This window comes from Tachyglossus aculeatus, unplaced genomic scaffold, assembly GCF_015852505.1.
Source record: "Tachyglossus aculeatus isolate mTacAcu1 unplaced genomic scaffold, mTacAcu1.pri scaffold_105_arrow_ctg1, whole genome shotgun sequence".
Lineage (NCBI taxonomy): Eukaryota > Metazoa > Chordata > Mammalia > Monotremata > Tachyglossidae > Tachyglossus > Tachyglossus aculeatus.
In genome coordinates, this window is record NW_024044844.1 from 1,778,674 (window position 1) to 1,801,552 (window position 22,879).

Below are 22,879 nucleotides of genomic sequence, written 5' to 3' on the forward strand. Positions count from 1 at the left end.
AACAGGCAAGGGCGAGACTTACAGTTCCCAAAGAGGCTCCCACTTCTGCAACGTTGCCTTTACTATGGGCTATTCTTACGAGCTGAGCGATGTCACGGAAGAGTTGTTGGATCATGTTGGAACCACAGAAGGTTCCAGAGAAGGTGGCGGTCATGTGCATCAGTCCAGCAAGGCCACTGAGCCAGGAGGCGGTCGCCATCTTCCCACAGGCCCTTTTGCTCATGACGACATCATAGACCAGGGGGCGGCAGATGGAGGTGTAGGGGTTATAGGCCATCGCCGTGAGGATGCCCATCTCGGCAGACGCCAGGGAGATGAAGAAGAACACTTGAAAAACACAGTCTGGGAAACGAATATCACACCTGTGGGCCAGGGAATTAAAGATTGATTTGGGTACGGTGACGGAGATGCAGCAGGCGTCTATGAAGGAGAGGTTCCTGAGGAAAAAGTACTTGAGGGTGTGGAGGAGCCAGTCAAGGGCGGTGGGGCGACGATGAGGAGATTCCCTGTCAGAGCCACCAGGTAGATCAGGAGGAACAGCGCGGCATAGACCAGCTGCAGCTCCCGGACCCCCGAAAAACCCAGGTGCAGGAATCTAGTCACACGTGTACAATTGGGCATTCCTGTCCAGTGATGCCCTGAGCTTCTTGAAGGGGGTAAGAGAATGGAGATTTAGAAGAAAGGACAATGCTACCTGGTCTCCAAACCACTGGAGACTATAAATGATAGCTCCTTGTGAACAGGGAACGTACCTACCAACTCTGTTACAGTGTACTCTCCCAAGGGCTTAGGTCAGTGCTCCTCACACAGTAAGGGCTTAATAAATACCATTTATTGATGGGTTAATTGATTAATGCCTGTCTCCCTCTGTAGACTGTAAGCTCATTATGGGCAGGAAACATGCCTATCAACTATGCTTTATCTTACTTCCCCAAGCGCTTAGTATAGTGCTCTGAGCATGGTAAGAGCTCAGGAAATGCAACTGATTGAGAGCTGACTTAGTGATTCACATCCGTCACAGATATCTCTGCTATATTATATGTCATCCCCCTGGCCTGGAATGCCCTCCCTCCCAACATCCGCCAAGCTAGCTCTCGTCCTTCCTTCAAGGCCCTACTGAGAGCTCACCTCCTCCAGGAGGCCTTCCCAGACTGAGCTCCCTCATTCCTCTCCCCCTCGTCCCCCTCCCCATCCCCCCGACTTACCTCCTTCCCTTCCCCACAGGACCTGTATATATGTATATATGTTTGTACATATTTATTACTCTATTTATTTATTTATTTATTTATTTTACTTGTACTTATCTACTCTATTTTATTTTGTTAGTATGTTTGGTTTTTTCTCTGTCTCCCCCTTCTAGACTGTGAGCCCACTGTTGGGTAGGGACTGTCTCTATATGCTGCCAACTTGTACTTCCCAAGTGCTTAGTACAGTGCTCTGCACACAGTAAGCGCTCAATAAATACGATTGACTGATTGATTGATTGATACAGTGCTTTGCCCAAGGTAAATGCTCAATAAATACAATTGATTGATTGATTGATAGTAAGAGTAAAGGTATCTTAATGCCCTCTAAGTGCAAGTCATTGTACCAAGCAGTTGCCCTTAGAGAAGCAGCGTGACCTAGTGGAACCAGCCCAGACATGGGAGTCAGAAAGACCTGGGTTCTAATCCCAGCTCCACCACTTGCTGTGTGACCTTAACTGAATCATTTCACTTCTCCGTGCCTCAGCTGACATCTGTAAATTGTGGATCATGATCAGTTGCCCCATGTGAGACAGAGACTCTGCAATACTACTACTACTACTACTACTACTACTACTACTACTACTACTACTACTACTAATAATAATAATAATAATAATAACATTTGTTAAGAATTTACTATGTGCCAAGCACTGTTCTAAACACTAGGGCAGATACGAAGTAATCAGGCTGTCCCACGTGGGGCTCATGGGCTTCTTCGCCATTTTACAGATGAGGTAACTGAGGCACAGAGAAGTTCAGTGACTTGCTGGTAAGTGGCAGAAGCCGAATTAGAACACACGACCTATGACTCCCAAGTCCGGGCTCTTTCCACTAAGCCACGCTCAATATCTCACGTTTACCCTAGCGCTTAGAACACTGCTCTTATTGCTAACTCTCCCAATATCCAACCAGGAGCATGACCAAACAGGGATGGCCAGGTGTCCTGATTCTGACAGTAGGGCTGACAGGTCAGTTAAACATTACTTGGAGTAAGTAACTTCACACTCCAGGAAAGCAATCTCTAGCCAAGGTCCTTGAAACAGACTACATAGTACCAAGAAGCATTGTTTGAATCAGTCAGAAACCTACGGTGGCCATTTGTCCAGTTTTACACTAGACAGTCTGACTACCTGTTGTTCTGTCTTCCTGCTTGTAAATGACATCGTGCCTGAGATTTTATTTTTGGTTCCCAACTTCCTTTCTCCCCAGCTGATGCTCCTTGTCTCAAACTAAAGTTGTTCCTGGGTTTAGAGGGGCCTGGAAAGCAAAGCAAAGATCAAACCCGTTTGCTGTGTGACCTTTTGCAAGTCACTTCACTTCTCTGTGCTTCATTTGCCTCATCTGTAAAATGGGGAATAAGAGTGTGAGCCCTAATGTGGGACAGGACCTGCGTCAAAACCCATCATCGCATGTCTATACCAGCCTGGCACTTGGCAAATACCACAAGTACTAATGGAAAGGGCTCTGAGCTCCTCTAGACACCCTAGGTTTGGACAGATGCAAGGGAAACTTTGCAAAATCTTACTTGTGACATAAACTGTATGCTTGCTGTGGGCAAGGAATGTGTCTTTTATATTGTTATATTGTATTAACCCTGATTAACTTGCATCTACTCCAGCACTTAGAACAGGGTGTGGCACATAGTACGAGTTTAACAAGAACAATATGTATTATTATTATTATTACTTTCCCAGAAATGTTTCATCATTTCTTTTCTGATATTTGTTAAGCACTTACTATGTGTCAAGCATTGTTCTAAGTTCTGGGTAGATACAAGTTAATCAGGTCATACATTGTCCCTGTCCCACGTGAGGCTCACGGTGTAAGTATGAGAGAGAATGGGTATTGAATCTCTTTTGGCAGATGAAGAAAAAGAGGCACAGGGTAGTTAAGTGCCTTGCCCAAGGTCACCCAGCAGACAGATGCAGAGCTGGGATTAGTACCCAGGTCCTCTGACTCCCAGGCATGTGGTCTTTCCAAACAATCAACCAATGGTACCTATTAAGTGCTTACTATGTGCAGAGCATTGTACTCGTTGCTTGGAAGAGTACAATAGAATGTAACAGTCTTAGGTTCTAACCCTGGCTTCGCTGCTTGCCTCCTGTGTGACCTTGGCTAAGTCACTTCACTTCTCCATGCCTCAAGTTACCTCTTCTGTAAAAGTGGTATTAAGATGGTGAGCCCCATGTGGGACAAGGACTGTGTGCAACCCAATTTGCTTGTATCCACCCCAGAGTTTAGCACAGTGCCTGGCACATAGTAAGCACTTAACAAATATCACAATCAGTATTATCATTATTATTATTAATTAGCAGCCATGTTCTCTGCCCATAACATTACAGTCTAGAGTCAAGCTAACAGTCTACACTAGGCCACTAGTTCCTTGAGTTCATCAAGAAAATACCCTTCTTTCCCAGACTATTGCACAAATCCCCCAAAGCAGGAGTAGAAGTAAAATTAACCAAAGGGTTGGTGGTGATCTCTGTTGAGCAGCCTTATGAGGAGCGGTAGGGTGTCTGGAAATCGACTCTGCTTCTTCCTTCCATTCAGTGAGTACCTGGAAATATCCCCTTCCCTCCCTGTGCCTCTGTCTTGGTGTTTGAAGAGGATGTCAGGGGAAGATGTTTAGATCAGAGGGTGTTGGAAAGACTGGAAACCCGGGAATTGGGAGCCTCGAAGTCTTTCCCATCAATCAGCCAATCAGTGGCATTTATCAAGAACCTACTGGGTGTAGAGCACTGTGCTAAGCGCTTGAGAGAGTCCAATACAACAGATTTGGCAGACTCGTTCCCTGCCCTCAACCAGACAGCTGTAGGGACTTGGATGGGAAGAAACCAACCTTCTACGTGGCCCTTTGAAGGCCTTTGGAGATGAGATTTGTGAAGCAAAGCGGGGGTGTGGGTGTCCCTCGTGGATGGCCCAAGAGACATTTCCGGGTAAAATTTATTTTTGGGTGGCACTGCTTGGGCAATGGAATGGAAGGTGATGTAAGCTCGCTGGTCCCTGCTGGCTTAAATGCCTAGATGTCATGGAGCCCGGGAGTTCAATTACATTCCCCAAAATCCAGAAATGTGACATTGTTGTGCCAGCGTGGCCTAATGAGAAACAGTGCGGCCTAATGGAAAGAGCACAGGCCTGAGTGTCAGAGGATCTGGGTTCTAATCCAAGCTCTGCTACTTACCCGCTGTGGAACATGGGGCAAATCACTTCACTTCTCTGGGCCTCAGTTACCTCATCTGTAAAATGGAAATTAAATCTTCCTTCCTCCTACTTATTCTGTGAGCCTCCAGTGGGACAGGGACTGTGTCCAACCTGATTATCGTGCATCTTTCCCGGTGCTTAGTACAGTGACAGGCATATAGTAAGCTCTTAATAAGTACTATAAAATATAAAAAGAAGAAAAAAATGAAGGGACCACCCAATCCACTTTCAGTCGATCAATCAGCCAACCAATGGTATATATTGAGCATCTAATGTGTTCATCTAAGGGTTTAGGACATTACAATAGAGGTAAAAAGCATGATTCCATTATACAAATCCTTTGCATTTGAAGAAAACACCTCTGATGGTGGAGTCACTTAACTTCTCTGTGCTTTGGCTTCCTTATCTGTAAAATGGGGATTCAATATCTGTTCTCGCTCCTAGTGAGACTGTGACCCCCATGAGGGACAGGGACCATATCTAGCCTGATTAACTTTCTTGACATTTAGATATCATGAGATCCCATATAGGGTTCTCAGTCTAAGTAGGAGAGAGAACAGGTATTGATCCACATTTGATAAATGGGAAAAAAGAGGCTCAGAGAAGTGTAGTGACTTACCCAAATCACACAGCAGACTAGTGGTGGAGCTAGAATTGGAACTAAAATCCTCTGACTTCTAAAACCAGGCTCTTCCCATTAGGGCATTCTATACATTTCTACTCATGACAATTGGTGTCTAAGCAAGGATCACCCCACATACAAGGGGCACTGCTGTATTTTCAAGGGCAGAGTAGAAAAACGTGCAAGAAATTCTGTCAAACACACTCCTGCTCACCTGTTCATCAACAGATGGTCAGCTAAATAGACATGTGACTGAATACAAAAAATGAACAAATCGATGAATCCATGACAGCTAGACTGTAAGCTCGAGGTGGGAAGGGTACGTTTCTACCAACTCTGTTGTACTCTCTTAAGCTCTTATCACAGTGACCTTCACACAGGAAGCGTTCAATAAAACCAGTGATTAATTGATTGAATGGGTGATGGGATGGTGTGACGTGGAAAGGGGGAGGACCAATCTGGAAATACCTCCTGGAAGAGGTATTTTACGTCGGCTGAAGGACCCTCAAACACTCAGATTGGATAGGTGATTACTGACCCGGATGGGTTTCAATAAGATTTATTTGCCAACCAGTGAGCTTCATGGTTAGGAAAAGGCAGGGGTACTGCATTGAGCATCTCAATCAATCAATCGTATTTATTGAGTACTTAATGTGTGCAGAGCACTGTAGTAAGCACTTGGGACGGTACAATATAGCAGAGTTGGTAAACACGTTCCCTGGCCACAGTGAGGTTACGGTCTGGGGGGAGAATGACTTTAATATAAATAAATTATGGATATGGGCATAAGTGCTGAGGGTCTGAGGTAGGGGGTGAATACAGGGAGCAAATTAATGTGCAAGGGCAACACAGAAGGGAGATGGAGGAGAGGAAATGGGGGCCTAGTAGGGGAAGGTCTCTTGGAGAAGATGTGCCTTCAATAATGCTTTAAGGTTGGGAGAGGCTGTCATCTTAGGCATCCAGGCAGATGAAACAGAAGGGCAAACAGGCTTCCAAACAGCAGCAAGCAGAGGAAATGGAGGGGCAAGCGGGCATCCAAACAGCAGCAAGCAGCAGATACAGAGGGGCAAATAGGCATCAAAACAGCAGCAAGCAGAGAAAATGGAGGGGCAAATGGTCATCCAGCAGCAGGAAGTAGAGGAAATGGAGGAGCAAATATGCATCCAAGCAGCAGGAAGTAGAGGAAATGGAGGGGCAAGTGGGCATCCAAAACGTGGCACCAGCCCTTTTTCCTGTGGGCTGGGAGGAGTTGGGCTCTGGGCACTTGGCTGCCCTTGTTAATTCCTTAGGGACCACAAACCAGATCTTTCCCACCCTTGATCTCCATGGTTCAAGACCACGTCTCAGGCCAGAGTCTTGAAGGGAGAGGCTCTAAACCAGGGTCTTCAAGAGATAACGCGAGTCGCTAGTTTCGTTCTGACTCTCAGATGGGACCCCTCCCAGTATTGAGGACTGGCCTCGAAAGTCTTCCACAGATATCAAGCTGTAAATTCATCGTGTCTACCAGCTCTGTTATATTGTGCTTTCATTCATTTCATTCAACTGTATTTATTGAGTGCTTACTGTGTGCAGACCACTCTACTGAACGCTTGGGAGAGTACAATATGACCTTGTATCCACACCAGCGCTTAGAACACTGCCTAGCACATAGTAAGCATTTAACAAATACCATCATCATCATCACCATCTTTACAATATGACAATAAGCAGATATACTCCCTGCCCATAACGAGCTTAGTACAGTGCTCTGCACACAGTAAGCACTCAATAAATATGACTGATTGATACTATCAATCAGTGTTTTCAATCAATTAATACTTTTTTTAATGGTTTTTGTTAACTATGAGTACAACTCAGCATGGATTAGTGGAAATAGCACGGGTTTGGGAGTCATGGGTTCTAATCCCAGCTCTGCCGCTTATCAGCTGTGTGATTTTGGGCAAGTCACTTAAATTCTCTGTGCCTCAGTTACCTCATCTGTAAGATGGGGATTAAAACTGTGACATGTTGTCCATGTGGGACAACCTGATGACGTTGTATCTACCCCAGCACTTAGAACACCTCTTGGCACATAGTAAGCACTTAACAAATACCATCATCATCATCATCATCATATAACAATAAGCAGACATATTCCCTGCCCACAACGAGCTTAGCACAATGCTCTGCACACAATAAACACTCAATAAATATGATTGATTAATAGTATCAATCAGTATTTTCAATCACTCCTTTTTTACTGGTATTTGTTAACTGTGACTACTACTACTGATAATGATAATTATGGTTGTTGTTAAGCATTTACTATGTTCCAGGCACTGTACTAAGCACTGGGGTAGATGCAAACTAATTGGATTGGACAAAGTCCCTGTCCTATATGGAGCTCAAAGTCTTAATCCCCATCTTACAGATGAGGCAACTGAGGCACAGAGAAGTTAAGTGGCTTGCACAAGGTCACACACAGTAGACAAGTGGCAGTGCCAGGATTAAAACCCAGATCTTCACAGTTCCAGGACCATGCTCTTTCCACTAGGCCACACTCCTCCTCAAACATTTTCAAGTAGTCAGTCATTCAGTCATATTTGACTGTTTACTGTTTGCAGAGCACTGTACTAAGAATTTGGAAAAATACAACAGAGTTGGTAGACACAATCCGTAGCCTCAAGAATCTTTCAGGCAAGAGGGACGTCTCTGTATATTCATGTCCAATTTTGGGATGTTCAAGGAATCACCACAATCTATCTTTTCATGCATTTAAGCACAAGGACTAACCAAGGACAATCCACATTGACACAATCATTCACACAGCCAACTCATTCATTCATTCATTCATTCATTCAATCGTATTTATTGAGCGCTTACTGTGTGCAGAGAACTGTACTAAGCGCTTGGGAAGTACAAGTTGGCAACATATACAGACGGTCCCTACCCAACAGTGGGCTCACAGTATAGAAACTCCATTGGAGACCACCCACAATGCCTTTAAAAAAGGGGGATGTGACATGGAAAAGCTGAGGAGGAGACTGTCTCAGATTGTTTTCCATCTGCAGACAGGTTTTCTCACTGCTGCCTTCACATCCCGGTTCCTCAGGCTGTAGATGAGGAGGTTCAGGGTGGGAGGCACCACGGTGTAAAAGAGGGACCCAGCAGGTCCAGAATGGATGGGGGCTTGGCGATGGAGGTGGAATATTCTAACTGGGCTGGGAAGACGAATAAAGTCACGATGGTGAGGTAGGGCAGGAAAGTGGAGAAGGCTCTGGCCCGGTCTGCTGTGGACCGCATCCTCAGCACAGTCGAGAAGATGTGTATGTAAGATAAAGTTATGGAGGCAAAGCAGACCTATCCTATAAGCATGTTGAAAGCAATGACTTCCAGCTCACTGTGGAAACTCCTAGAGCAGGGGAGTCTCAGGAGCGGAGGGATGTCACAGAAGAATTGATTAATCACTTTGGGTCCACAGAATGGTGTGGAGAAGGACGCAGCCGTATGCAGGAGCCCATTGAGAACCCGCTGGGCCAGGAGGCAACTGCCATCTTCCCACAAGCTCTTGTATGCATGATATTGTCATAGCTCAGGGGGCAGCAAATGGCCACGTAGCGGTCATGAGACATTGCCATGACCAAGGCGATTTCAGAACTGGCAGCAAATCCAAAGAAAAATACCTGGAAGATGCAGCCCGGGAAAGAAGTGGATCTGTTGTTGGTCAGGGAGTTGAAGATGGACTTGGGGACAATGGTGGAGTTGAGGCAGAGGTCGACAACGGACAGGTTCCTGAGAAATAATAATAATTACTAATGATGACATTTGTTAAGTGCTTACTGTGTGCAAAGCACTGTTCTAAACGCTGGGGTGGATATAAGGTCATCAGGTTATCCTGCGCTCACAGTCTTAATCCCCATTTTACAGATGAGGTAACTGAGGCAAAGAGAAGTTTAGTGACTTGCCCAAAGTCACACAGCTGACAAGCGTCAGAGCCTGGATTAGAATTAATCAATCAATCAATCGTATTTATTGAGCGTTTGGGAAGTACAAGTTGGCAACATATAGAGACAGGCCCTACCCAACGGTGGGCTCACAGTCTAGAAGGGGGAGACAGAGAACAAAACAAAGCATATTAACAAAATAAAATAAATATAATAGATATGTACAAGTAAAATAAATAAATAAATAGAGTAATAAATACGTACAAACATATATGTATATATACAGGTGCTGTGGAGAAGGGAAGGAGGTAAGGCGGGGGGGATGGAAAGGGGAAGGAGGGAGAGAGGAAAGATGGGGCTCAGTCTTGGAAGGCCTCCTGGAGGAAGTGAGCTCTCAGTAGGGGCTTGAAGGGAGGAAGAGAGCTAGCTTGGTGGATGTGGATTAGAACCCATGACCTCTGACTCCCAAGCCCGTGCTCTTTCCACTGAACCATGATGCCTCTTGGGGGTGTACATGGGGATGTGGAGGGGCCGGTCAAGGGCGATGACAGCGACAATGAGGAGATTTCCCAGCAGAGCCGCCAGGTAGAGTAGGAGAAACAGATCGGCGTGGAATAGTTGTGTTTCTCAGACCTCTGATATTCCCAGGAGGAGGAATTCTTTCACCGCCATTACATTGTCCATGCTTTTAAGGTGATTTTGTGTTTTCCTGGAGGAGGGAGGAGAATCAGACATCAGTAGGAAAGAGCACAGACATGGAAGTCGGAGGACCTGGGTTCTGTTCTTGTAGCTGCCCTTCCTTGAAGTCTCTGGGCCTCAGTTTCCTCATCTTTAAAATGGGGATATGATAGTTCTTCTCCCTCCCCCTTAGGCTGTCAACCCTATGTGGGATGGGGACTGTGTCTGACTTAATTATTTTGTATTTATCCCAAGGCTTAATTGTAGTCCTTGACCCATTATAATCAATCAATCAATCGTATTTATTGAGCGCTTACTGTGTGCAGAGCACTGTATTAAGCGCTTGGGAAGTACATGTTGGCAACATAAAGAGACGGTCCCTACCCAACAGTGGACTCACAGTCTAGAAGCGGGGGGACAGAGAAAAAAACAAAACATATTAACAAAATAAAATAAATAGAATAGATATGTACAAGTAAAATAAATAAATAAGTAGAGTAATAAATACGTACAAACATATATACATATATACTGGTGCTGTGGGGAAGGTAAGGAGGCAAGGCGGGGGAATGGAGAGGGGAGGGGGAGAGGAAAGAGGAGCTGTGGGAGGAGGAAAGGAAAGAGGGGGCTTAGTCTGGGAAGGCCTCCTGGAGGAAGTGAGCTCTCATTAGGGCCTTGAAGGGAGGAAGAGAACTAGCTTGGCGGATGTGGGGAGGGAGGGCATTCCAGGCCAGGGGGATGACGTGGGACAGGCGAGAACGAGGTACGGTGAGGAGATTAGGGGCAGAGGAGTGGAGGGTGCGGGCTTGGCTGTAGAAGGAGAGAAGGGAGGTGAGGTAGGAGGGGGCGAGGTGATGGAGTGCTTTGAAGCCGAGGGTGAGGAGTTTCTTCCTGATGCATAGGTTGATTGGTAGCCACTGGAGATTTTTGAGGAGGGGAGTTACATGCCCAGAGTGTTTCTGGACAAAGACAATCCGGGCATCGGCGTGAAGTAGGATTGAAATGGGGAGAGACAGGAGGATGGGAGATCGGAGAGGAGGCTGATACAGTAGTACAGACGGGATAGGATGAGAGCTTGAACGAGCAGGATAGCGGTTTGGATGGAGAGGAAAGGGCGGATCTTGGCAATGTTGCGGAGTTGAGATCGGCAGGTTTTGGTGACGGATTGGATGTGAGGGGTGAACGAGAGAGCAGAGTAGAGGATGACACCAAGGTTGCGGGCTTGTGAGACGGGAAGGATGGTAGTGCCTTTAACAGTGATGGGAAAGTCAGGGCGAGGGCAAGGTTTGGGAGAGAAGGCAAGGAGTTCAGTCCTGGACATGTTGAGTTTTAGGTGGCGGGCAGACATCCAGGTGGAGATGTCCTGAAAGGAGGAGATGCGAGCCTGGAGGGAGGGAGAGAGAGCATGGGCAGAGATGTAGATTTGGGTGTCATCAGCGTAGAGATGATAGTTGAAGCCGTGGGAGCGAATGAGGTCACCAAGGGAGTGAATGTAGATAGAGAACAGAAGGGGACCAAGAACTGAACCTTGAGGAACTCCTACAGTAAGGGGATGGGAAGGGGAGGAGGAGCCTGAAAAAGAGACTGATAATGAACGACCGGAGAGATAAGAGGGGAACCAGGAGAGGACGGAGTCTGTGAAGCCAAGGTTGGATAGTATGTTTATTTATAATGGCATTTGTTGAGGAGAAGGAGGTGGTCCACAGTGTCGAAGGCAGCTGAGACGTCGAGGAGGATTAGGATAGAGTATAAACCGTTGAATTTGGCAAGTAAATGTAGGGGACAGAAGCCAGATTGGAAGGGGTCGAGGAGAGAGTTGGTATTGAGGAATTCGAGGCAGCGCGTGTGGACGACTCGTTCAAGTTATAAAAACTTAACAAATACCACAATTATTATTTATTACCCTTAGTAAATGAGTATAATATTTTTATTACTCTATTTATTTATTTATTTTACTTGTACATATGTATTCTATTTATTTCATTTTGTTAATATGTTTGGCTTTGTTCTCTATCTCCCCCTTCTAGACTGTGAGCCCACTGTTGTGTAGGGACTGTCTCTATGTTGCCAACTTGTACTTCCCAAGCGCTTAGTACAGTGCTCTGCACACAGTAACCGCTTAATAAATACGATTGATTGATTGATAATATGATATGAAACAGATGTTCCTTATGACCCTTCTGCTGACCGCCTTCTATTACTCCTCAACTCTGCTGACCTCCTGCTCCACACTACCTCCTTCAATTACCAACCTGGGCACGCACTCGATTTCATCATCGCTAACCGCAGTACAATCTCTACCCTCACCAACTCTCAAATTACTCTATGTGACCACAACCTCTTCACTTGCCTCCTCTCTCACACTCCTCCTCCTCATAAATCTGTGCTATTTCCCCACAGAGACCTCTGAGGTTTACTCCCCTATCCCTTTGTTGTTCTAACCCACAGAACTGGATCACCTGCACAATCCGCCTCATTCACTCTTGTATTCAAGCCACTGCTGGTGGAAATTGAAATATCAGGTCGACTTCGTCCATTTCAAGTTTATCCTTAACTCTGCCCTCTCCTCAGCCCAGAAGAATTATTTCTCCACGTTCATTGGCACTCTTGCCCATCATCCTCACCAGTTGTTTCAGATATTTAACATCCTCCTCAAGCTCCCGTCCCTCCGCCTCGCCTATCCCTTTCCCCTAAAGACCTGGCCTCCTACTTTATTTAGAAAATTGACTATCATATGTGAGCTCCCTAAAATCTCCCCTGCCCCTCTTCAGTCCCTCCCCCTTCCGGCCCCCTCCTTTCCCATGCTTCCCAACAGTATCTCTAGAGGATATCTCCTACCTCCTATCAAAAGCCACCCCCTCCACCTGTGCATCCAACCACATTCCTTCATACCTTATCAAAAGTCTTCCCCCTCCCTTCTTCCCTAACAGCCATCTTCAACAGGTTGCTCTCCATTGTCTTTTTCCCCACGTCTTTCAAACATGGCCATGTCTCTCCAATCCTAAAAAAAACCCTTCCTTGACCCCACGGCTCCCTCCAGTTATTTCCCCATCTGCTTCATACCATTTTTTCCTAACTTCTTTAGTGAGTATTCTACACCCGCTGTCTCGAATTCCTCTCCTCCAGTTCTCTCCTTAACCCTCTCCAATCTGTCTTCCGCACCCTTCACTACACTGAAATCGCCCTCTCAAAGGTCACCAATGATCTCCTTCTTGCCAAATCCAGTGTCCTCTACTCTATTCTAATCCTCCTAGACCTCTCATACGTCTTCGACAGAGTGGACTACCCTCTTCTCCTGGAAACGTTATCCAATCTTGACTTCACCGATTCTGTCCTCTTCTGGTTCTCCTCATCTCTCTGGTCATTCATTCTCAGTCTCCTTCGTGGGCTTCACCTCTGCCTCCCACACCCTAACTGTGGGGGTCCCTCAAGGTTCAGTTCTGGGTCCCCTCCTATTTTCCATCCACACCAACTCCCTTGTAGAACTCATTCACTCCCATGGCTTCAACTATGTGGATGTTACCCAAATCTACATCTTTATTCCTGATCTCTCTCCCTCTCTGCAGTCTCACATTTCATCTTGCCTTCAAGACCTATCTACTTGGGTGTCCTCCCATCAACTCAAGTTTAACATGTCCAAAATTGAATTCATCTTCCCACCAAAACATTGTCCTCCCCATGTCTTTCCCATCCCTACAGAGAGCATCACCATCCTTCCTATAAAAATGATGACATTTGCTAAGCGCTTACTATGTGCAAAGCACTTTTCTAAGCGCTGGGGAGGATACGAGGTGTTCAGATTGTCCCATGTGGGGCTCACAGTCTTAATCCCCATTTTACAGATGAGGTTACTGAGGCACAGAGAAGTTAAGTGACTTGCCCACAGTCACACAGCTGACAAGCGGTGGAACTCATGACCTCTGACTCCCAAGCCCGTGATCTTTCCACTGAGCCACATTGCTTCCTATTTCACTAACCCAAAACCTTGGTGTTGTCCTTGAGTCCTCTCTCTCATTCAACACACATACTCAATCCATCACTAGATCCTGTTGGTTCCACTTTCACGACATTGCTAAAATCCACCCTTTCCTCTCCACCCAAACTGCTACCACCGTAATACAATCACTCATCCTATCTCGCCTGGATTACTGAATCAGCCTCCTTGCTGACATACCATCCTCCTGCCTCTTCCCACTCCAGTCCATATTTCACTCTGCTGCCTGGATCATTTTTCTACGAAAACTTTTCAGGACATGTCACCCGCTCCTCAAAAAACTCCAATGGTTGCCTGTCCACGTCGACATCAAAGAAAAACTCTTCACCGTTGACTTTAAAGTACTCCATCATCTTGCCCTGTCCTACCTCACCTTGCTTCTTTCCTATTACAACCCAGACCACACCCTTCGCTCCTCCAATGCTAACTTTGTCACTGGGCCGCGATCTCACCTATCTCACCCCGACCACTCGCTGAATTCCTGCTTCTGACATGGAATGCCCTGCCTCCTCAAATCCAACAGACAATTACTCTACCCCCCTTCAAAGCCTTATTGAAGGCACATCTCCTCCAGGAGGCCTTCCCTGACTAAGCCCCCCTTTCCTCTTCTCCCACTCCCTTCTGCATCGCCCTGACTTCTCCCTTTGTTCTTCCCCACTTCCAGCCCTAGAACACTTATGTACATATCTGTAATTTATTTATTTATATTAATTTATTTCTCCCCCATTCTAGACTGTAAGCTCTTTGGTGGTAGGGAATGTGTCTGTTTATTATTCTATTGTGCTTTCTCAAGCACTTAGTTCAGTGCTCTGCACACAGTAAGTACTATTGAATGAATGAAATTTATTATCAATATTGTTATTGTTACTTTTATTTAATTTAAGTGCTTACTATGTGCCAAGTGCTGTAGCAGTGTAGAGAAGCAGTGTGGCCTAGTGGAAAGAGCATGGACCTGGGAGTCAGAGTACCTGGATTCTAATCCTGACTCTGCCACAAGATAATCAGGTCAGACATAGTCCCTGTCCTACATTAGGCCGCAGTTTAAGTGTAGGAAGAACAGTTATTGAATTCCCATTTTACACATGAGGAAACCGAAGCCAGGAGAAGTGAAGTGACATTCCCAAGGTCACACAGCTGGCAATCAGGATTAGAACCCAAGTCCTCTGGCTACCGGGTCCTTGTTATTTCCACCAGGACACACTGCTTCTCATGGATACCGAGAATGATAACAATAGATTATGGACTATAGATAACCCTATTATATTGTAAATCCTCCCGTACTTACCACAGTGTTAGGCATATAGTAAGCACCTAACAAATACCAATTCCTCTCAGGGTCGCACCTGGAGAGTTCCCAGTACTCTGTCTGTCTTGACTATGGGAGGGAGAGTCAAGCAGAAGCATATCCCATCCATTCCTAGGTTGGTCAGTGGCTAGCGAGTGGAAGGCAATCTGCTAATGTCAAAACTCCCCTGTTCTGGGCAGCAGCAGTATGGGAGAGAGTCTAAGACTGAGACTCGAGTTTACTGCGTGGAAGGAAGCAATGGTAACCCACTTCCATATTTTTACTAAGACAGCTCTATGGTTACCCTACCAAAACGATTGCAGATGGAGGTGGGGCGTTCTCGAGAGACATGTTCATGGCGTCGCTATGGATCTTAGACGACTCTATGGCATTAGACAAGAGAACAAATACCATCATTCTCATTATTAACACTAAGAACCAGTACACACATTAATGGTATTTATTGGGTGTTTATTGTGTGTAGAATACTGTACTAAGCATACTTGGGAAAGTATGATATATCAGAGTTGAGAGACATGTTCCCTGTGTTTACAGTCTACAGGGAGAATAAATTAAAATGATCATGTGAAGATAAGTATGAAAAGATCTTGGAACATGGATTCCTCAGACCCCTTCACCGCTCCAGGAAAAAGATCTTTAGTCACATACACCTGTATGTGACCCAACATTATGAATGATAATGGTATTTGGTAAGCACTTACTATTTGCCAAGCACTGTTCTAAGCTCTGGGGCGGATACAAGCTAATCAGGTTGGACAGAGTCCCTGTCCCACATGTGGCTCACAGTTTTAATCCCCATTATAAAGATCAGGTAACCGAGGCCCAGAGGAGTTAAATGACTTGCCCAAGGTCACACAGCAGATATGTGGTGGAGCTAGGATTAGAACCCGGATCCTTCTGACTCCCAGGCCTGTGCTCTTTCCACTAGGCCAAGCACTTACTATGTGTTAAACACTGTTCTATGCACTGGAGTAGAAACAAGTCAATCAAGCTGGACATTGTCTCTGTTTCACATGGGGATCACAGTTTAAGCAAGCTCTTTCACCACTTGTCTGCTGCGTGACTTTGAGCAAGTTACTTCATTTCACTTTGCCTCAGTTACCTCATGTGAAATGGGGATTAAGGCTGTGAGCCCCATGTAGGACATGGCGCATGTCCAACTGAATTTTTTGGTATCTACCCCTTTGCTATTACAGTGTCTGGCACATAGTAAGCACTAAACAGATGCCACGGGACAAAAACAATGAAATAAACTGCTCACTTAGATTAAGAAAGGAAAGGATCTTTTGGCATTCAATGGTCTACAACACCCACGGTGGGTGGTCCAGCTATTGGGCAGCTCCAGTGAAGTCTGGACCTTCAAAGGACTCTGGGCAAAAGAACTGTCATTCCCTGCCCATGCCTTATCCTACCTCAAACTCTCCCCCAAACCAACAGCCTACCTAGCATCCTTACCCCAGTATATGTTTCTGCTGAGCTGGAAGCCGAAATGGTGATGAAAGCTGGGAGTCGAAATGGTAAACCCAGGTCGGCTACTTCACCGGTTTCCCTTAGCAATGCATCCTCCCCACAGCGGGCCTCTGTTTCCCCCATCTGTAGAATGAGCACAGCAACTTCAGACCTGAGACAAGGCATTAAGGTCCAACCGCAGTAGTAGAGTCAAAGGCCGTAAATACAAAATCCGCTTTCCCGATCATGAGGAGAGGCGGGACTGAGACCAAGGGCTTTTTCCCGGCTTCTGCATCTCAGTTGTAAGGCCACACTGGGGCCTGGGGTGAATTTTTAAGGTACGTTAACTAAGGCCCTGGGAATAAAGGCAAAACGCAAACCTCTGATTAGACCCAATAGGCAATAGCACTGTGCGGCCTTGCTGCTACGGGAAGGATCCTCTCCTCAGAGCGCCGCCATAGAAGCTCGGGACTCCGTTCCCGAGAGGCCCGCCCGCCATCACATCGCCCGGCCTTGCTGCTACCGGAAGGATCCTCTCCTCAGAGCGCCCCCGTAGACGACCCCTGCTTCCACCCCCCCCAACACCGGTTAAGTGACCATCCTTAAAGAGCCCCCAGTACTCCCCTTCCAAGTCCGGACCTGACTGATTCTCCACCCCGCCCCGCCTCCTTTCCCACAAGGAAAAAGGCCCTTGTTATCACCAAGTTACATTAACGACAGGCTCATTCGCACCTACTCAGCCCTCCAATGCCATTTGGCTGTTCACTCCTCTCCCCAGGCATCTCCGATCCCTGACGCCGCTTAACAGTTCCAGCCTACTCCAACACATAATAGTTTGTATCTGCTCTCTGTGACATCATTATCTGCCTATTTTATTATTGCCATAGCATGTTAATCGTTAACTACCCTCTGTGATGTCATCGCAAGTTTATATCATTGCTGCTGTTTCATCGCTTCTGCATCTCAATTGTTAACCTCCCGCTGTGCTGTCATTTACCCTGCTGACCTCACCATAAACTATCAATTTCCTTGCTCCCAACTGCCATTCCCACTCCTCACCTTTCCCTTCCCCTCTCCCAACCAGCATTTTCCCTCCCTTTCCCCCACCATCACTGCTCCCCCTCACACCCTACCCAGGATCCCTCTGTATCAGCGCCAATCCTCAACTCCTCCCTCCCAGCCACCTCCCTCCCCTCCTCCGCAGTTCTACTTTCCCATAGCCACCCTTCTTCTCACTCTCCCCGCGTAGGCCCCGGCCAACTCATCCCAATCCAAACCCTCGTCACCCCTCGCACCCTTCCCCCTCCCTCCCCTCCATCCACAGCTGCTGCTAAGTGTGGCCTCTGGAACCCCCGCTCCAAGTAAGCTCCCTTTCATCCTGTACCTATTCCTTTCCAGGTCTCTACTCCTCCTCGCCCTAACTGAAACATGGCTGTCTCCGGACGACACGGTCTCTTCTGCTGCTCTCTCCAGTGGAGGCCTCTTCTTCTCCCAGACTCACCGGAAAAGAAGGAGGTTTCGGTTACTTTCTCGCCCCCCAATGTCGCTTTCGCACTATCCCTCCTCCCGTTTCCCTTCCCTTCCTTTGAAGCCCACATTATTCGCCTCTACCACACCCTCCAGATTCTTTTAGCTGTCATCTACCGCCCCCCCGGCCCCACCTCCAACATCTGTAACGATTCTGACCTCTTCCTCACCTTCCTTCTCTCCTTTTCTATGCCCACTGTGATCCTCGGAGACTTCAACATCCGCATGGATATCCCTGGTGACTCCTCTGCCGCCCGCCTTCTATCTCTCCTTGACGCTGCCAACCTCTTCCTCCACCCCACCTCGCCCACTCACCAACTTGGTCACACCCTCGACCTCATCATCTCCAACCGCTGCACTATCTCCACCCTCACAAACTCTGAAATCCCTCTCTCTAATCGTAACCTTCTCACCTGCCTCCTCACTCACACTCCTTTCCCCTGTACATCTATATTACTTCCTCACAGAGACTTCCGCTCTCTCGACCCCATCCGTCTTTCTGAGCGTCTCACACCCCACCTCGACTCCCTTTCCTTTCAACCAAATCTTGATGATCAGATTACTGCTCTCAACTCTACCCTCTCTACTCAGCTAGACTCGTTCGCTCCACTTTCCCTTCGCCGCTCTCACACCACTAACCCACAGCCCTGGATCACTGCCACCGTCCGCCTCCTTCGCTCTTATGCTCGATCTGACGAACGCTGCTGGCGAAAGTCTAAACACCATGCCAACCTCGTTCACTTCAAGTTTATACTTACGTGCCTTAACTCAGCCCTCTCCCCTGCCAGACAAAACAATTTCTTCTCCATTATTGACACCCATGACCATCATTCCCGCCAGCCCTTCGGTACATTTAATTCCCTTCTCAGGCCCCCTGTTCCTTCCCCTCCTCCTTCCCTCACCCCCAACGATCTGGCCTCCTACTTCATTAATAAAATTAAATCCATCAGGTCTGAGCTCCCCAAAGTCACTCCCCCGCCCCTTCTCCAACCCCCCGGCTCTCAACGCTCTCCGCTACTCTCCCATCCTTCCCAGCAATATCCTCAGAGGAGCTCTCCTCCCTTATCTCAAGTGCTACTCCGGCCACCTGTGCTTCTGACCCCATTCCTTCTCATCTTTGAAATCTCTCGCTCCGTCCCTTCTCCCCTCCATAACTTCCATCCTACACCGCTCACTCTCCACTGGTTCCTTTACCCCCTTCAAACATGCTCACGTCTCTCCCATTCTACAAAAACCCTCTCTTGACCCCATCTCATCTTCTAATTATCGCCCTATCTCCCTCCTACCATTCCTTTCCAAACTACTTGAACGAGTCTTCTACACGCGCTGCCTCGAATTCCTCAACGCCAACTCTTTCCTCGACTCCCTCAAATCTGACCTCCGTCCCCTACATTCCACGGAAGCTGCCCTCAACGTTCACCAATGACATCCTGCTTGCCAAATCCAACGGCTCCTACTCTATCCTAATCCTTCTCGACCTCTCAGCTGCCTCCGACATTGTGGATCACCCGCTTCTCCTCAACACGCTATCCAATCTTGGCTTCACAGACTCTGTCCTCTCCTGGTTGTCCTCTTATCTCGCTGGTCGTTCATTCTCAGTCTCTTTTGCAGGCTCCTCCTCTCCCTCCCACCGCCTTATTGTAGGGGTTCCTCAAGGTTCAGTTCTTGGTCCCCTTCTGTTCTCTATCTACACTCACTTCCTTGGTGAACTCATTCGCTCCCACGGCTTCAACTATCATCTATACGCTGATGACACCCAAATCTACAGCTCCGCCCCTGCTCTCTCTTCCTCCCTCCAAGCTCGTATGTCCTCTTGCCTTCAGGTCATCTCCATCTGGATGTCTGCCCGCCACCTAAAACTCAACACGTCCAAGACTGAACCCCTTATCTTCCCTCCCAAACCCTGCCCTCTCCCTGACTTTCCCATCACTGTTAACGGCACTACCATCCTTCCCGTCTCACAAGCCCGTAACTTCGGTGTCATCCTCGACTCTGATCTCTCGTTCACCCCTCACATCCAATCCGTCACCAAAGCCTGCTGGTCTCACCTCTGCAACATTGCCAAGATCCGCCCTTTCCTCTCCATCCAAACCGCTACCCTACTCGCTCAAGCTCTCATCCTATCCCGTCTGTATTACTGCATCAGCCTCCTCTCCGATCTCCCATCCTCCTGTCTCTCCCCACATCAATCCATACTTCACACCGCTGCCCGGATCGTCTTTGTGCAGAACCGTTCTGGGCATGTTACTCCCCTCCTCAAACATCTCCAGTGGCTACCAATCACCCTACGCATCAGGCAAAGGCTCCTCACCCTCGGCTTCAAGGATCTTCATCACCTAGCCCCCTCCTACCTCACCTCCCTTCCCTCCTTGTACAGCCCAGCCCGCACCCTCCGCTCCTCTGCCGCTAATCTCCTCACTGTGCCTCGTTCTCGCCTGTCCCGCCATCGACCCCCGACCCACGTCATCCCCCTGCCCTGGAATGCCCTCCCTCCGCACATCCGCCAAGCTAGCTCTCTTCCTCCCTTCAAAGCCCTACTGAGAGCTCACCTCCTCCAGAAGGTCTTCCCAGACTGAGCCCCCTCGTTCCTCTCCCCCTCCTCCCCATCCCCATCTCCCCACCTTACCTCTTTCCCCTCCCCACAGCACCTGTATATATGTATGTATGTTGGTACGTATTTATTACTCCATTTATTCATTTATTTTATTTGTACATATTTATTCTATTTATTTTATTTCGTTATTATGTTTTGTTTTGTTGTCTGTCTCCCCCTTCTAGACTGTGAGCCTGCTGTTGGGTAGGGACTGTCTCTATATGTTGCCAACTTGTACTTCCCAAGCGCGTAGTACAAAGGTCTGCACACAATAAGTGCTCAATAAATATGATTGAATGAATGAATGAATAGGCAATGCAGGGGAAAACGTCACTCTGGGCTGGTGGTTTTGGGGAGCGGGGGATGGAGAGGAAGGAGGTGGTGTATCAGCCTCAGCGGTGCATCAATGCATCAGCAGATTAATGCATCAGCCTCCTCTCTGATCCCCCGTCCTCCTGTCTCTCCCTGCTTCAGTCAATACTTCACTCTGCTCCCCAGATTATCTTTGTACAGAAACCCTCTGGGCATGTCACTCCCCTCCTTAAAAATCTCCAGAGGTCCGCACCCTCTTCTCCTCTGCCTCTAATCTCCTCACTGTGCCTCATTCTCGCATGTCCCGCCGTCGAACCCCAGCACACGTCCTTCCCTGACCAGGAATGTCCTCCCTCCACACATCCACAAAGCTAGCTCTTTTCTTCCTTTCAAAGCCCTATTGAGAGTTCACCTCCTCCAGGAGGCCTTCCCAGACTGAGCCCCCTATTTCCTCTCCTCCTCCCCATCCCTCCCGCCCACCTCCTTCCCTTTCCCCACAGCACTTGTATATATTTGTGCAGATTTTTTACTCTGTTTATTTTACTTGTACATATTTACTATTCTATTTATTTTGTTAATGATGTGCATATAGCTATAATTCTATTTCTTCTGACGATTTTGACACCTGTCGACATGCTTTGTTTTGTTGTCTGTTACCCCGTTCTAGATTACGAGCCCGCTGTTGGTTAGAGACCATCTCTATATGTTGCCGACTTGTACGTCCCAAGCGCTTAGTACAATGCTCAATAAATACGATTGAATGAATGAATGATTGAATGGTGCTGACCTGTTGGAATATTCTTTGGTTCCCAGAGATCCAGGAGGCGAGAGGCTCAATTAGACAGGGCTGGGAATCAAATCATAGAAATGCATTGCCTGAGGCAGTCTTAAGGGGCCATTCTTTCCATCCCTCTCTGGTGACTTTTTCTTGTGCTCAGGGAAGAAAACATGCTGCAATTCTGGCCTCTGTATTCAACCATGTTAGAACTTTCTTTTTTCCTTGACTCTTCTCTTTCATTCAACCCACCTATTCAATCCATCACTAAATCTTGTCAGTCCCACCTTCACAACATCGCTAAAATCTACCCTTTCCTCTCCACCCAAATGCTACCATCTTAAAACAATCACTCATCCTATCCCACCTGGATTACTGTATCAACCTCCGTGTTGACCTCCCAGACTCCTGCCTCTCCACTCTCCAGTCCATATTTCACTCTGCTGCCCGGATCATTTTCCTACAGAAACGTTCAGTACATGTTTCTCCACACGTCAGGGTTGCCCTTCTCCCTTTGCATCAAACAAAAATACATCACCATTGACTTTAAAGCACTCCATCACCTTGCCCCCTCCTACCTCACCTTGCTACTCATCTAGTACTACCCAGCCCACAAATTTCACTCCTCTAATGCCAACTTTCTCACTGTAACTCTATCTTATCTATCTCACTGCTGAGCCCTTGACCATGTCCTGCCTCTGGCCTGGAACGCCCTACCTCCTCAAATCCAATTTCTACCCCCCTTCAAAGCCTTATTGAAGGCACATCTCCTCCAGGAGGCCTTCCCTGATTAAGCCCCCCTTTCCTCTTTTCCCAGTTCCTTCTGCTTCGCCCCGAAATTTCTCCCTTTGTTCTTCCCTGCTCCAAGCTCCATAGCACTTGTGGGGCCGTGTTATTGTTTTGTATTAATGTCTGTCTCCCCCAGCTCTAGATTATAAACTCTTTGTGGATAGGGAATATGTCTGTTTATTGTTGTACTCTCCCAGGCACTTAGTACAGTGTTCTCAGCTCAGGTAGCGCTCAATCAATATGATTGAAACAATGAACATTTGTTAAGTGCTTACTATGTGCCAAGCACTGAACTAAGCACTGGGGTAGATAAAAGAAAAGCAGCTCCCATATGGGGCTCACAATCTATGAAAGAAGGAGAACAAATATTGAACACCCATTTGCAGATGAGTGAAGTAGGAGGAGGAGTTAAGCAACTTGCCTAAGGTTACACAGCAGGCATGTGGTGAAAATGGAATTAGAA

The 22,879-nt window shown here is 47.2% G+C and overlaps 1 pseudogene; it reads right to left on the bottom strand.

Moving 5' to 3' along the window:
- Positions 1-8,098: 8,098 nt before the first annotated feature.
- LOC119922490 lies at positions 8,099-9,677 on the bottom strand (annotated as a pseudogene).
- Between the last annotated feature and the right edge of the window lie 13,202 nt (positions 9,678-22,879).